Source organism: Barbus barbus (genome assembly GCF_936440315.1).
Source record: "Barbus barbus genome assembly, chromosome: 44".
Lineage (NCBI taxonomy): Eukaryota > Metazoa > Chordata > Actinopteri > Cypriniformes > Cyprinidae > Barbus > Barbus barbus.
In genome coordinates, this window is record NC_136722.1 from 23,911,528 (window position 1) to 23,925,544 (window position 14,017).

The 14,017-nt window shown below is 36.7% G+C and overlaps 1 gene segment (V, D, J or C); it reads left to right on the top strand.

Annotated features, from left to right (window-relative positions):
* The window catches only part of LOC306863410 (Ig kappa chain V-III region MOPC 63-like), a 773,265-nt gene that overhangs the window by 417,051 nt on the left and 342,197 nt on the right, over positions 1 to 14,017 (top strand).

Consider the following 14,017-nt stretch of genomic DNA (forward strand, 5'->3'; position numbering starts at 1 on the left):
AAAAGTTTGCTTAACTCTGTCTTTGCTGCATTAAGAAGTAAACAGCCCTTTTTATTGGTAAAAAAATCACTGCCTGGTTCCACCCAACAAATAAATCTCATTTCTGAGAGAGAGATGAATGAATAAATGAATGTTTATTGTTAGGGTAATTGTTTTAGTATTTTATGTTGCTAGTCTCTGTGTGTTAATGCAATAACTAGTCTTTTTATGCCAATGTTAAACTAACAGAGTTAACTGATGTATTGTTGAAATGTTAATACTTTTTAAATGTTAAAAGTGTCCAGATTCACTATAGTAAACTCTCACACACACCATGATGCACACCGACCTCAGAATGTGCCCACTGAGTGCCAGTGACGGGACAAATAAATCAGTATATTCACATTTTAGGTACTTTTTTTAATTCCACACAATAAAAGTACTTTTCACATACTTGGACTAGGGATATGAACGGAATGGAATACTATTAGCAAAGTATAATATTATTCATCATTTATACTAAAGACTGTTTTACATACTTCATTCAAAAATCAGCAGTAAGCAGTGTGAGAATATTACATTCCGAACACTGCCAAGTGCTCTGCGTTTACCGCTGTTTCCCACAATGCAATGCAGTCAACTTCACCTTCCATTTGCAGTGACAAATGCACAGGAATTAATACAACAGACATTCTGCACAAAACTGGGTTAAAAATGCAAAACAACTGAGATGACAACAAGACAGGCGTCGCATAATGAGGTCATGTGAGAATGTAGCGCCCTACTCTTTGCATACTAAATGCTTATGGTTGCATACTGTTTTTGACTGAATGCTGTATATGTGGGGTGACAAATCCGAATAATACAAGCAGAATCGACTAACCCGAGGGACGGAACAGGCATACGAAATGCTAAAGTAGAAACTAGTATGCCATACTGAAGGTAGCCTAGTTTGCAGAGATGCCTTGACGAAGGAAATGTCATTTCCACAGCAATTTCCATTTTCGTTTTACTCCTGGAAGTGGTTTGGATGAGAGACTATAAACATATGAAAGCTTTCCCACCGCATGAGCGGCGCAGATTACCGGTTTTAATGACCCTGATGTCATTAAGTAAATGAACAATTAGAGAAAGACTGAATTGTGTTTCTGGAGGGAATCGGCAGACGGTTGCTCTGGCTGTGACTGCTTGTGCGAATATATTTGTGTTTATAGTTGTGTGCAAAAGTTTGGGCACTGTACCCACAATTCATGTTCGGGTGATTCAGTCTGGCACTGGCATCCCAACTGAGCATGTGCGAAATTGAAGAAATGCAGCAAATAAACAGCAGAAATATGGCAGAGAACGTCGAGTTCAGCCACAGACATTTGCACACAACTGTATATTTTTACATATCTGAGTATGAATGAGTATTTGGGTGTATTCACTTGCATTAGTCTGTATGTGAAGTGTGTGTGTGTGTGTGTGTGTGAACATGTACATGAGTAAATGTGCAGTTTGATGAACTTTATGTTTCCACAAGAGGAATATTCTTCTTCTAACGTACAGGGAGAGTTTCTCTCCTTCTCATCACCTGTTTTATTTGCTGTCTCTGTAACTGCAATGACCACTGAATTAATCAAATATACAAATAAATTATTAGTTGACTTATGACTTTGCCCTGGTGTTTATCAGCTGTAATTAGTTCTGTATCACTTTAATTGATGTCTAAAACCTTGTCTAACCATACACGACGCGACACCACAAAAAAATGTCTTTTCCATGTTAATTGTAAACAGTGTAGCAATAATACTTTATTAATTCTTTATACTAATTATATTAATGCAGGATTTATTTTTTTGTCAATGATACACACCGAACGACTGGTAATTCTAGAAACGGTTTTTATTTCTGCATCGTCTCGGCTGAAAGAACATAAAGTATGACAGTGATGTTCTCAGGTACTGATTATGTGCTTAATTTAATGTTATACCATGGTCTGTCTGAATACTGGATTCTGATTGGCTGGCAGGTATGCAGTAGAATCGTTTAATGCACAGGTAGTTCCAAGTCTGTTTAATCAGCGTTCTATATTAGTGCACTGCTTTAATTGATACACACAAGCCCACACTCATCAACTATCACACTCAATACTAGACCGCTACATTATATTCCTTAGCAACGATGTGGTAAAATTGCTGTTTTTGAAGTACAGGTTGTTTAGAGAGACGTGCAGATGCAGGTAGGCTCACACAACTGTCATCTCTCTTTCTCTCTCTCTCTCTCTCTCTCTCGATCGATCAATTATTAATTCAAATAAATGTGATCGTAATTAACTATTTCAACTCTGTATCTGATTTAAAGTGGGCAGAACGCTAACGCTTACTGATGAACTGTGCTGCTTGATTTTTACCCTTCCGGTCAAATATTGCACAGCAAACATCAACAGCTTTACATTGTCAATGCTGACAAATGACCATGGTGTAAGTGGGATAATGCATGGCTAGCACTTCACGGAGGCAACCACATCGTGCATTAAAATCATTTAAAGGGTTACCGCATTTCGTTCCAAACCCGCTTCGTTCGTCTTCAGAACACAATTTAAGATATTTTGGATGAAAACCGGGAGGCTTGTGACTGTCCCATTGACTGCCAAACAATTAACACTGTCAAGGCCCAGAAAAGTATAAAAAACATTGTCAGAATAGTCCATCTGCCTTCAGTGGTTCAACCGTAACGTTATGAAGCTACAAAAATACTTTTTGTATGCAAAGAAAAATAAAAAAACGACTTTATTCAACGATTCGTCTCCTCTGTGTCAGTGTGGCGTCATTTTAGAGAATATCTGCTGGACGCAAACTGCATACGCAGTTCTGTGTCAGCCGCGTCACACGGATATGCTATTTTTCTGGGCCTTGACAGTGTTAATTGTTTGGCAGTCAATGGGACAGTCACAAGCCTCCCGGTTTTCATCCAAAATATCTTAAATTGTGTTCCGAAGACGAACGAAGCTTTTATGGGTTTGGAACGACATGGGGGTAAGTGATTAATGACAAAATGTTCATTTTGGGGTGGAGTAACCCATGCATTATCCCTTACTTAACCCTTGTGCATCAATAAAAAAAAGTTTCACTTAGGTCCATAGTGGACAAAAATGCCCATGTCAAAAAAACCGTCATAAAAATTGGAAGCTTGGGAGCAGAGACTTAGGTGTGGTCTCATTTTAAAGAAGACCCATGGCAGATTATTGCTGAAGTAAAAAAAAGTTTAAAAAGTGAAAAAAAAAAAAAAGTTATACAGGTTTAAGTTCATGAAAATGATTTATATTTTGTTATTTTATGAATATTTTATATATGAAACATGTTGAACTCTAAACCCGCTAGAAAATCAAAGCCATAAATCTAAACAACTTGTGTTCCAAATTTGAGGTTGATATCTCAAAAAATTAGCTTTCAGTAAGATTTTGTTTGAGCGCAGTACCAAATTTTCCCCATTAGATGCCAGCAAAACTCTGCTACTGCACACAGTGCTTGGATTTGTGATTTACAGTAGAGGTTTTCTTTCTCAAATATTACAAGCACACTCAATTTTTTTTATGACACATACAAACCACACTCTGACATCTATACCAACACATCTACACAATTATAGCTGCATTATTTATCCAATTGGCTCTATAACATGCAGAAGCAGAAAACAGGAATAAAGTGAGTATTTGCTTTATAGACCCTTTATAGACCAAACCTGAAAAAATGGCACCATCTGGTAAAAAATAGTAAAAAATAAAAATTTGAAGCCTTGCAAACAGAACGAAAGCCTATTAACAAAAATTGCAACGGCACTGCGATTAAAAATAGCAGTTTTAATGGGTTTCAATGGGGACATTTTTGTCCTTAAGGTCCTGAGTGTGAGTATTTCTTGTACAGAGGGTAAAATGAATTTTTGAAGGACATGAGGGTGAAATATTAAAATTCCAATAAAAATAAACACCTGTGACAATATTCGGTGAAAATTCTTATTTTGGTCATATATTCCAAGACATAGGCTAGAATCTGCGATTGCGAAGTGGTTCGGTGACTGACAGCAACACATTCACCTCAAAACATTAGATTCATCCGCGCTGAAGCCGTGCCGACTCACAACCCCACAAGATAATTCCGCAAGCAGCTGCAATTCCAGGTTTTCAAACAGAGATGGCGACAAAGAGGTAAAACTTACGGACTGCAGCTTTAAAAATAACTTGAAACGAACATGAATGTCACTCACGATGTATTTTTAATAATGTTAAAATGGTTTAATATTTATGAATTAAAATATGTACTTACCCACTTGGTTGCGAGTGCAGTGCGATGGTGGAAAGAGCTCCGCCCACACGCTCTTCTGATTGGCTGTGACTTTTTGATTGATTTTTGTTGCATAGCCATAGCAACTGTCTAGTGTTGACAGACAAATTGAATCTTACAGCATCACATCTGGTTAGGACATGGTGTAAAGGTGTCAAAAGACATAAACAACGGATCTGTGTGGCATAAATTGAAGTTTGAAATAAATGTATATTTAGTTTATATTTACGTTCATGCTTTTGGCAGATGCTTTCATTTAAAGTGACACTGCAGTCATCCTATGTTGCATTTGGTTGTATTGCAATTCAGTAAATTCCTTTTCCTGTCATTCCAATTCATCTGGTGGCCAATTCAATTTAAATCCACAGTTTAGTTCTGAATTTTACACTTATATGGGTGTACGAGAGCTTTGCTTTCACATGATTTCTGTCCTTCGTAACCAAGCAGTCCAAAGTCCAGCAGAACTGTGAGTGAATCATATAAAGCTGCCGAAAGAACCACAAGAAAGAATAGATTCAGATTCTACGAACAACTCTGAGCTTGTGTGTTTGTGCATGTGTATGTTCTCTAAAACCAGAGTGAGTGATTTTTGGTAACTTTCCGACATGGTTTGCAGGGTCAAAGCAGATGTAGAATAATAAAAAGCACATGTGAAAAAGAAATGAAGCTCGCAGATTCCGTTCAGAGTCAATTAGAAAGAACTGCACTGCATGAAGATGAAGAAAACAAATAGGAGCCGCTGTTAAATAGTCTCAAACTTAAGATCAGCTCATGCTACTGTCTTTATGATTGTTTGGATGAGTTTGAAATCTATTTAAATCAATCCATGACAGATCTAAGACATTATTTGGCCAGGTTTGTAATAGTTTTCATGTTGAAGGTGCAGTAGGGACATGTTTGTGACTCGAGTCGCTTCTGGCACATGCACACACAGAGCAAGCAGTTTAATCATATACAGGTTCAAATGTATATAAACACTAGCAGGTTTCTGTCGGGCTGTATGCATTACACTGACATTTCTTAATATTTATACACAAGAGCGTACGGGGAGTTTGGAGAATTTAGGTGCTATTACTGTGTTTTCTCAGGTGTTTGTGCTGTTGATCTTAGAGAATGAGTCTGCTTAGTTTGGCTGAGCGCTCATACAACACAAACACACACACCGCTCTGGCTTTACACCAGCAGAGAGGAAACTCGTCTGACACTTCCTGTGTTTCAGCAACCAGCTGATGACTAATTAATGACTCAAAAGAGCTCGTTAAGGATCTGTAAGCTTCATACTAAACTCTTAAAAATAAATGTTCTCCAAAGGATCTCTTTAGATTCAGTCGTATAATCAAAAACCATTTAGACTGAATACGGTTCTTGAGTTAATACATTTTATTTAGAAAATAAAAATGTTTAAATATTGCTCAGATCAATTTTTTGGCTTGTGGGTTTTTTTAAACACCAGAATATAGATGGTTTTATAAATAAATATAAAAGGATCTTTATAAAACTTTAAAAAAGAGTCTCTAATGGCATCAAATCTTTCTTTTTAAATATCACTTCTACACTGAAATAATGAGTTTTTCACTTGTTTTTTAATCAGAATGTTCTATTAAAATATAGTTTTTGAGGAGAAGCAATATAATTTCCACACTGTAATGAGTATCACTTGTTTTTTAATCAGAACTGTAATATATTTTTTTATAGAAGAAGAAATATAATATAGAGACTGCAAAAATATTATTATTTAATTTTTACAGTCCTTTTTTAGTTGTAAAAAATATCTAAACAAATAAAACAAGGAGCATTTACTATAGAAAAAAACACTGCAGAACATATTAATGCTTTCTTGTCAATCTTTAATTGAATTTCATCCTATAATCACTTGCAGTTTTTTTAAAACAATACTGTTTTTTTAATGAAAATTATTATTTATACCCAGTTTGCAGTTTCAACATCTAACTTCACTAGTTTTTCACTTGTTTACTCCTTAAACAAATTGGGAAAAATCTGCAAATTTGTTCTTTGTTTTATCTTTGTTGTTTAGATCTGAAGTGGAATATACTCATTAAATATATATATATATATATTATATGATATTTATTTTTTTATATATTTTTATATTATTTCTTTTTTTATACTTTATCATATTTGTTTATTTATCTTATTACTCTTTTTTTTTTTTTTTACAGGATTGAGGTTAGTATTTTTTCTTGCATTATTTGGCTTTTTCCTTTTCAACAGAAAACTAGATGCATGTTGAATGTCATCTTGACAGTTCAGAAACATGCCTTATACAAGTACGCAGCGCATTGCTGATGCATCAATTTTGCAACACATTTGCATTCATTTACTTGAGCATGTTTCAGGCCAGAGGTTGCTCTGATGCTGTCATTTCATTTGCGCAGCACCAAACCCTAAAACCTAAAACTTTAACACTGTTCTTTTTCTACCCTGCATGCACAGCTATTTCCTTGAGGAAATGCAAATCTACTTGGAGCCTTTCTTTTGAAGAGTGTACAGTATATGTGTGCCAAGTTCAGGATCTGGGCTCCAAACACAAAGGTTGCGGTTTCACGTCCAAGTATACAGGGGCGACCCAGGACCTGCAGAGTAACATAGATTACAATCGCTCTCTGTCACCATTGTGCCCTTCAACAGGACATTTAACTCCAGGCTGCTCCTGAGGGACAGAACCTGCAATTAGCGTACTGTAGGTCATTTAAGATACAAAGCGTCTGCTAAAAGCCAAGCATTTAAGGTGAAATAGCCCCTCAAAGTGCTGTAACATCATCTCAGTAAATTCATTAGTCTGAGTTTGTTGGAGTTGAAAAATAACACAAAGCTCTGTAGTGTGAAGACAAAGTATTTTTTTAGGGGTTTTTCTTAAAGGAAAAAAATAAATACATTTGCTGTTCATTTACTCTCTCTTGGGGTTTCCTCAATAGAAGATTTAAGAATATTTTTAGCTGAAACCGTGGTCCTTGGTTGTTCATAAAAGTCAGCTGCTACCGTCACTTTGAGAGTCAAAAAAAGCACACATATACAGACAATACCCGTGGCTCCTGATGATAAATTGAGTTCTTATGAAGTGAAATGAATAGTCTGTGCAAGAAACTGAACATATTTACAACATTAATCCAGAGCTGCAGCAAACACTTTTCCACTAACTGGTTCATTCGGGCAATTCATTTTAATGATCTGGTTCAAATATTCGATTCACCGGTTTGCTTAGGTGATCAAAACATTCATCATAGGATCAGATAAGCCACTATTTTGGTTCATTTCCAGTCAGGCATCCCAAAGTGAGTTTTGATTGAGTAACTTGTAGTTCTGTGCTTCTCGAGCCTTGAACTGAATTCAGACGTTTCAGGTTCATCCAGTTCACTAAAAAGAACCGGTTCAAAAGAATGATTCATTCACAAAACCAGACATCACTCCAGACCATTTGTCTGAGGCTCTGGATTACAGGTAATAAAGTTGTAAATAGTGTTCAGTTTCTTAAACACACCGATTATTTAACTTCAGTAGGGATAAATATAGGAGCCACAGGCTGTTCATTTTGTGTTGTCTGTATATGTTTTTTTGTCTCTCAAAATGACATGAGCCACTGACTTGCATTTTAAGAATAACCAAGGACTGCAGTTTCAGCTAAAAATCTTCTTTATTGTTTAAAGAAAAAAAGGCAGCTACATCTTGCATGACCTGAGGGTGAGTAAATTAACAGCAAATCTTTATATTTGGGAGAACATGTCTCTTAAACACGATTGTCTCTTCTTTAACCTCTGTCATTACACACAGACTGTTTTTGGTTTGTGGTACAAGAACCTCCACACATAATACGCCAATCTCTCTCTCTCCCTTTCTCTCTCTCTCTCTCTCAAGTTACTGGGTTTAAAGTGGAAACTTCATCCTTTATTTCAACACGCATCAATTAAAGCACATCTTGAGGATTACCAAAGCACACACACACACTAACGCTGAGCTTCTGCGAATAGAAATTTAGTCTCTGTCATCCTAAGAGCAATTCCCAAGTTTGCATATCTCATTAGCTGGTGAAGAGAGACACAGCGTTTGCTCTAATCACCTCAACACGTTTAGTGAAAGAGACGCGAGGACCCTTGAAACCATGTCTCGCACGTGTAGTTTGAATGCCATCACAAGTGGAGCAATTTTTGTTCTGATCAGACAAAATGAACAGATATTCGTACTTGCTTCATATTCTACTTCATATATATTTTTGCTTTAAATCCCAGTGTATAATATTGATTCATCTCTGAGCTCTTCATAAGGAGCTTTTCAAAACCCAGAATCAGTTAAACCAATGCGGAGCAAAATGATTCACTGTTTCGAATCGCTCCAATCGGATTGTGTATCACGAATCATTTGTTTCAGATCGAGACTTCAAAGCATGTGTCGTGAATCATTTGATTCAGATCGGAACATCGGAGCAGGTTTGTGAATATTTTTATTCGTATCGTGAATCTTTACAGTTTTACTTCAAATACCATGGTTAAACATGGTTAGTGTAGCAAAAACAAGGTTAATTTTCCAGAAAGGATGTGTTGCCAGGTTAACAACAAAAAAAGTCATACATTTACAACTTAAGAGGACACATGGGATGAATATAGAAATACAGTAACACAAAATAAGTTATATTTTGCTTTATTCTCTTTTGAATCTTTAAAACTGCTGCTGTAATTTAGTTGGTTTTACATAATCAAAATTGTGTTATTATTGTCTGATTAATATGCTAACATAAAAAGCCCTCTTTATGAATTATGAGTATGTTAGCTACTATAACTATAAATAAAGACTGAATAAAGATGAAACTGTGGTGAAAAGCATTTGAATTTGCTCAATAGATTTCTATTGCAAGTGTTTTATTGCTTATTCATTTAATTTTATTTGGTAAGCCAATGTATGAGTAATTATCTAGAGCTTATGTTCAATTTAACCTGGAGTATTCCTTAAAAATCAAATATAATGTACATGCTTCATACTGGTAAAAACGAGAGTCTTGCAGTGAGCGATTAAACAGCTCACAGGTGCTTCGAATTAAAGCAAGTCTTTTTATACGGTGTGTGTGTGTTTCTCAGAGATGCGCTGTGTGTTGTGTGCGTCTTTGAAGTGCTGTGTTATGTTGGAGGTTTCCTCGCGTGTTCTGCTTGCCTCAGTTCCCCCACAGCGTCTGGGATTTTACTTGGCAATTCCAGAACCTTCCATTTCTTCTTTTTTCAATTTGCTCAGCATGTTTGAAGGAATTTGTACAAACAGACTCGTATCACATTTCAGCCGGTGTTCGGCCCAAATGCACACGAAACACTCTCTGGACAGTTCAGAGGAAGATTCTACGCTGCGATAAGACCAGATTTGATTGTGAATGTTTAACACGATGTTTGGCGTTCGCCGACCGCAGCAGGCCTGGTGGAAAGCTCATAAGGACAGAAGGAAAAACGAGTGGCACTGTAACGTGCCGTCCGTGGGACTGAGATGATCTTTCAACATGACAATGACCCATAACATGCCATAAAACCGAAAGATTAATGTCCTGGTGCAGAGTTCAGTCCAACTGAGCATCTGCAGAAGAACTTAAGCTTCCTCCCAACCTGATGGAGAGTTTTTCATTCTGCCAAGAAGAATGAACACAGAGAGCCAAGATATGAAACAAAGCCGAAGAGACTCTGATTATGTTTCAACTTCGCTCTGTTTTTATGTATTTCATGTTTTATTCCATCCATCTATCTGTCTGCAGTGTCTCAGAAACCAGAACACACTAACAATTGCATAGCAATGCTGTAGTAACCACAGCTGTTTTAAAAACGACCCAGAACAACCTCTGAGCACCTTAGCAACTGCATAGCAACACCCTAGTAACCACCCTGAATATCCTACCAACCATATAGCAACACAGATCTACTCTAGCAACTGACTAGCAACCACCCAGAACACTCTAAGAACATCAGAGCACCTTAGCAACTGCATAGCAAAACCCTAGCAACTGGACCTGCTCAAGGAACTGCCTAGCAATCACCCAGAACACCAGAACAGCCTCCGAGCACCTTAGCAACTGGATAGCAACACCCTAACAACTGGACCTGGTTTAGCAACCACCCATAATACCTTAGCAACCACATATTAACACACTAACAAAACCAACTGCCCATAAACCACCCAGAACACCTTAGAGACCACATAAAACGCCATAATCAACTGCATAACAACACCCTAGCAACTTCCTTGCAACAACACAGAATACCCTACCAACCATATAGCAACACTCTAGCAACTGGAACTGCATGTCTATTTTTATAAAGCCATTCTTTTAAATTCTGAAGATTTTCTATTGCATAAATAAATAAATAAATAAAAATTGTACAATGTCCTGCTGTAGGAAATTGTATTTTGTAAGAACAAACGATATAAAAATGTGTGTCCCACTTTACCTGAAAAAGCCCAAAGGAGAAATAAAAGTGTACTTAACATTTTTGAATCTCTGTATGTTTAAAACAACACTACAAGAGACTTTGAACATTTTTCTAAAGCATAAATTGTGTTGGTAGAATTGATTTATTTGTATTCAAATCACAGTTTACCAAAAAGTGTCACACTTTTTCTGACTTCCCAACTATTGGTTAAATCGGCAGTGGGAGGAGTCACACAGACCAAAACAAAAACAGACATTCTGACACAGAAGATAGAATGGGCCGTAGTGTTGCTTTTCAGAGAAACAATATGCGAACTTGTAATGTTAGCATGTTTGCTAAATATCTGCAGACATGGTATTTTTATACTTTAGTACAGTCAAAAAAAACGACATATGGCACCTTTAATGTGAGGTTTTCAACCCAGTTTTCTTGCGGAAAAAAAAAAGGTTAGGACAGAATTTGGTTTTATTCATCCGGATGGTAAAAAGTGTTTATGAAGTTGACTGATAATGCCAGATGTAAAGGAAAGCTGTGTCAGAAGTGGAATAAGAGTTTCTGAGTAATGATTGTGAAGACAAACTTTCTCTTTTTTCTGTAGAATGGCACGCACTGATTTGTTAGTTATAATAACGCCAAGAACGTGTATGTTTGATGATTTGTGGATTATTTTGCTGTGCGCGTTCTCATGCGCTCACAAAGCTCCATCCGCGTCTCCAGAGTCTTCTGAGGATGCAAAGCCGCGTCTCCATGGCGCTCAGGAGGCGGAGCTTCCACGGTGCTATGGGAAAACAATCTGGACAATCTGAAGGACAGACAGAAGAAGCGCAACAAAAGGCTTTAAGAGCGGCAGACAGCTCGTTCAAACCCCGAGCGCGTATGGGCGAGGCATTGTCTACATACACACCATCCATCACGCGGTCAGGTGGCTCTCTCCCGCTCTCAGCATTCTCTACAGCACTCTTTCTGCAGCATGAAATCAATTTTTAGCTCCTCATTTCCTTTGCCAAGAAAAGAGGCAAGTCTGCCAGACACACACACACACACACACACACACACACACACATTCCTCCTGTATTCCCAGTGGTCTTGTTAGGTGGAGTCTGGGTTTAATTCTTGCCTAATTTAAAATAAGCAGCCTTGTAGTTCAGTGATGATGATCCTAAAACTTTTCAAACACACACACACACACACACACACACACACACACACACACACACACACACACACACACAGTGATCAAAGATGCACTCATACACACACACTGTCTTCATTGTCCAGACCACCCAGTGTGTGTGTGTGTGTGTGTGTGAGGGGTTAGTCAGGAAAGCAAAATGCCTTCAAAAGTTAACTAAAGCCTTTTAGGAAACACCCATGGATATTCTTAATCGAAAGTTTATTATAAAGTGGTTTAATTTATTTATTTATTTATTTATTTTTATTTCAATCTTTCTACTTCAAGACGTCATGTTTCAATGTGTTACTTGCAATTTCTTTGTAACTAATTGTGTAATTACATTTTTTAAATTCTACACATGTAAAGTTTGAGTTAGTCGGTTGGAATAATTCCTTTTTATTATTTATTTATTATTATTATTTATTTTTACTTTTGTTTTTTGGTTTTTTTCTTTTACGGTTTGGGTTAAGCCTGTTGGAATAACAATAAATTTTATTTAAAATAATTATTTATTTAAAATTTATATACAATTATTTTATATTAAAACATTAAAACTTTATGTTATTTCCTAATTTATATAAATAAATGTGTGTAAAAGAGTTTTTTTTATTTATCATTATGATGATTATAATTTTTTTTTATTTATTCATTGTTTGCATACAAAAATGCAAAGCACTTCATTTAAAGGTTTTAGTTGGTCTGTAGGAATAATCATTTGCTTTACATTAAAACGTTAGCATTAACAAAGTAAACAAACCACTGAGTATGTCTCATTTAGAGCACTAGGTTTTGCTTTACATTCAATGTGCTAATTCTCATATGGAATAAAGGCAGTTTTCCAATGATGTTTGATGTTTTGGTGGAAAATGTTGAGGTGAAGACAGTGTATTTCCAGTAAAATGTTCTTGATATTCCAGTGGAATGTTTCTGATGTTCTGCTAGAATTAACATTTCTGGAGCGTGTCAGATGGCTGTCCAAAATCCCGTACGTTATCCCGCTTGTATTTTTCTCATTATTCCGCCCTCGTTTTTCTCAGTGTCAGAGGAAAACAGAAGGAGAGGCTGAAAAGAGAAGATGTTGTGACGGAATTTTCATCATCTCCTCTGTGACTGGTGTCGGAGCGAGCAGTCGGATCCAAAGAGGCTTTGTGTCGTTATCACGGCCTGCTGAGTGACACGTGCGCACACACACACGCGCCGCGCCGCTGCAGGTGCAGGATCCTGGAATGTGTTTGAAATGATGTTCACCTGCAGGGGCCGTGAGAACCTGAAGGACTCAACAGAAACACGAACTCCACAGAGATCAAAGGTCAGAGGTCATCTTCCTGCTCTCATGTGAAATATCCAGTCTGGATATTGAGACAGACACACACACACACACATACTAGAGCATTTCAGTACAAATCTTGAACAGGTGCAGCGAGCGTCTCACAGTCAGGATATGAGGAGAAACTTTATGCGAAGGCCTGGACACCGCTTTACGCAAGAACATGAAGCTACGCAAACTTGATTTCATGCATCGTTTTCTGAAATGTATCTGAATGCAAATCATGATAACAATGCAGTTGCATTTTTTTAAAATTCCAAAATGTGTCAATATACAACAAATAAAGCAAAACTAGATAGAAATTTGCATTTCGAGCTAAATGTTAATCTGATTAACAAAATCTTGTACATGTATACATTCATGTACATTTAAATATCCATGCATCAAGTAATTGAAAAAATGCAAATAAATATAAAAAAGAAGAAATACATTTTAAAAGATTAAACTAACAAACGTTGATGTGAGAACATGAAGTAATGTATTAATATTACAACAAACGAAGCAAAACAGATAGAAACTTGTAGTGCAAACTAAATATACAGTCTTCAATGTTAAGATTCAAATGCATACATGTATATATTAATGTAACATGCACATATGCATGTTTCCATGCATCAAATAATTGAAAAACAAATATTCAGAAAGCAACAATGTAAAATCCAAGTCAAAGTTAGGCTGGTTAGACCAGTAGTTCTCAAACCTCTCCATGAAGTACCCCAGCCCTGCACATTTTGTATGTCTCCCTATATCTGACACACCCACTTCAGGTCTTGCAGTCTCCACTAATGAGCTGATGAGT